At 43.2% G+C, this 3,395-nt stretch overlaps 1 non-coding gene across 1 annotated transcript; it reads right to left on the reverse strand.

The window, feature by feature from the left end:
* Positions 1-3,117: 3,117 nt before the first annotated feature.
* TRNAR-UCU lies at positions 3,118-3,190 on the reverse strand. Its single transcript has one exon. It is a non-coding gene; the product is annotated as a tRNA-Arg (tRNA).
* Between the last annotated feature and the right edge of the window lie 205 nt (positions 3,191-3,395).

The following is a 3,395-nucleotide window of genomic DNA, read 5'->3' on the forward strand; positions in this document are numbered from 1 at the left end:
GGCTTCATTTTCCTCCTGGGTAGTTTCCTCGATAACCCCCCTGTCCGGATTAGACTCCCTCAAAAAGCAGCCAGGGATGAAATGGCCAGATGCTGGAAAAAGGGAAATGATAAAGTACCCACATAACCTATGCACACATTTGTACCTTATGCATACGGGGTGCAGGGGGTATAAATGTATGCAAGAATACTTAAGGCTTTCCAGTATTCTGTTGAATGTCCCTAGGTGGTACAAATGGTTAACATTCTCAGCTGCTAACCAAAAGGTTGGAGGTGCAAGTCTACCCAGCAGGGCTTCAGAAGAAAGGCCTGGGGCTCTATTTCTGAAAATGCAGCCACTGAAAACCCTATGGAGTCCAGCTCTACTTGGAGACACATGGAGTTAGCATAAGTGGAACTGACTCCACAGAATTGGTTTTTGGTTTTACTTAAATTGTCAACACTCAAAGTATCCCACTCAGTGGCTTATGGTGCACAACTAAAGTTCAATAAATACTGATTGTGGGTATAGAATACTGAACATAAAGAAACTAATTATGAATGGGTAAGGGATGTCTCTGGTAGCACAGTGGTTATGAATCGGGCTGTGAACCTTAAGGACAGCGGTTCGAAACTACCAGCCGCTCCGTGGGAGAAAGATGAGGCTTTCTACTCCCGTAAAGATTTACAGCCTTGGAAACCCTGTACAGGGTCGCTATGGGTCGGAACCGACTCAATGGCACTTAACAACAACAACAACAACAAGAGATGTCATTTATAACCATCGCTATAAATAAGCTTCCCTTCAGGGAGAGTTAAATCCGTGAAGTTGTACTTACTGATGATAATTACCATGGGGTAGTGACCCCCCCTTTCTGTTTGGTGACACTGGTCTAATCATCTCAATGAGACTGCAAGTTAAAGTTCACAACCCACAAATCTAACCTGATCTTATTCCTAGCTGTAATTCCAGTGAGCCTGTTGTTGTTATTGTTGTTATGTGCTGTGGAATCAGTTCTGACTCATAGTGACCCTGTACAGGGTTTCCAAGGCTGTAAATCTTTACGGGAGCAGAAAGCCTCATCTTTCTTCCGCAGAACAGCTGGTAGTTTCGAACTGGTGACCTTAAGGTTCGCAGCCCGATTCGTAACCACTACGCTACCAGAGCTCCTTTGAGCCTAGAACACATTTAAAAATCTATAAACCAACAAGTGCATTTAGGGGAAATAATCAGTAAATATTTGCAAAGACCTGTTTCCCAAAGTTACTGCATCAGCCTGCTGGTGTTTAAGTGCTAAGTCGCTACACATTTCCTGTACTGGAGTAAGTCTGCCAATTTTCCCCTTCCAGTTTCAAAGCAGACATTTCTTCTCACCAGAGCTCAGTGGGAGGAGAGGGGAGGAGCCTGTGAGAGTTGCAGGGTTCCCTCTACTGACCACTAGCACTAAACATTGCTGCCAACAAGAACCTGACTGCATCTCCCTCATCAATCTCTCACCCAGGCACTATTGCCCACTCCCTTCAAAGAGAGAGGTTATTGAAAATACCATGGCTTGGGTCAGGTGCACCTTAGTCCTCAAGCTGACGTCTTTGCTCTTCAACACTTTAAAAAGGTCTTGTGCAGCCGATTTGCCTAATGCAATGTGTCGTTTGAGTTCTTGACTGCTGCTTCCGTGAGTGTTGATGGTTGATCCAAGAAGAATGAAGTCCTTGACAACTTCAATCTTTTGATAAGAGTGTTGTTTATTGGTCCTGTGGTGAGGATCTTTGTCTTCTTTACATTGAGATGCAATATCCTCATATGCATGTGAAAGCTGGACAGTGAATAAGGAAGACCATAGAAGAATTGATACTTTTGAGTTATGGTGTTGGAAGAGAATATTGAAAGTGCCATGGGCTGCCAAAAGAACCAATAGATCTATTTTGGAAGAAGTGCAGCCAGAGTGCTCCTTGGAAGCCAAGATGGCCAAACTTCGTCTCTCAGACTTCAGACATATTGTCATGAGGGACCAGTCACTGGAGAACGATATAATATTTGGTAAGGTGGAGGGTCAGAAAAAAAGAGGAAGACACCCAATGAGATGGATTGGCCAAGTGGCAGCATCAATGGGCTCAAGCGTGGCAACAATTGTGAGGTTGGACCAGGATCAGGCAGTGTTTTGTTCTGCTGTGCATAGGGTCACTATGAGTCGGCACCGACTCAATGACACCTAACAACAACCACCACCAAAGAAAGAATGCAGATGCTTTTCTTCAGATACTGTTCAACTGCTCTTTCTGAGCCTTCTGAAACTGCAAACAAATTGAGCAGCCCCAAGTGCTGGTGGTAGAAAGAAGACAGTGAGACGGATTGTCTAGAGAAAAGTAGTTGTGTCGTATAAGAATTATAAGAACAGGATGCAAGGGACAGAGAGGATTTAACCAATGAAGGCCTCCCAGTCACAGATGCCGTAATAACTTAGATATAATTATTGGGGATTAGAGTTGGACCACCGTGCAGAGGAAGACCCTCAACGAAATGGACTGACACAGTGACTGCAACACTAGGTTCAAACGCAGCACCACCTGTGAGGCTGCCAATGCGTCAGGCAGTGCTTTCTTCTGAAGTACTAGGGGTCTCTACGAGTCAGAACTGACTTAAGGCACCTAACAACAACAGAGGAGTCATGATGATATAGTGTGTTAAGCATAAGCATATAGTGGGCACTTAACAACAACAACAACTAAGGAATCCACCTTAACTGATATAAAACAATAAAGAAGTGACTATCCTTTGGTGAGATTTATATCCCAGCCTTCGTTTGTATAAATTCTAGGCTTCTGAGGGTAACTTTCATTCAGGAGTATTGTATCCCTTGCTTTTGTGAGGTTCCTTCCACAAATAGTATGTGTTGCCTATATTTGGCTGGTGTTAAGAATGAGATAAAACCCTCTCAGCTTTGAAATTATACTGTAGGACAAAATTTTGACACATCCCTTGATTGTTGTTGTTAAGTGTCTTTTAGTTGGTTCCGACTCATAGCGACCCTGTATAGGGTTTCCAAGGAACTGCTGGTGGTTTTGAACTTAGCTGCTAACCTTGTGATTTGCAGTCCAGTGGTGATTTTACAGTGCCATACCAGGAGTCCCAAATAGCTTCTGCCTGAACAGAGACTTGAACCCTGGGCCCTTAGATTAGAACTCTAATGCTCTACTGACTGAGCTATCCAGGCACTTTATTGTTAAGTAGTATAAAACTTGTATTCCTATCCGGACTTTGTAGCAAAATACTGGTTCACCTTTAGTCAACGACACAGTAATTGTAAGACAAAGTCTTTTTACTGCTATCAGGTTGCAATTCAGAATATCGCTCCCATTATCTAAGATGTATAATGCACACTTTAAAAAAACTTAATCCCATGAGTCCAAGGGAAAATA

The sequence above is a fragment of the Chrysochloris asiatica genome, unplaced genomic scaffold (assembly GCF_000296735.1).
Source record: "Chrysochloris asiatica unplaced genomic scaffold, ChrAsi1.0 scaffold00032, whole genome shotgun sequence".
NCBI lineage: Eukaryota > Metazoa > Chordata > Mammalia > Afrosoricida > Chrysochloridae > Chrysochloris > Chrysochloris asiatica.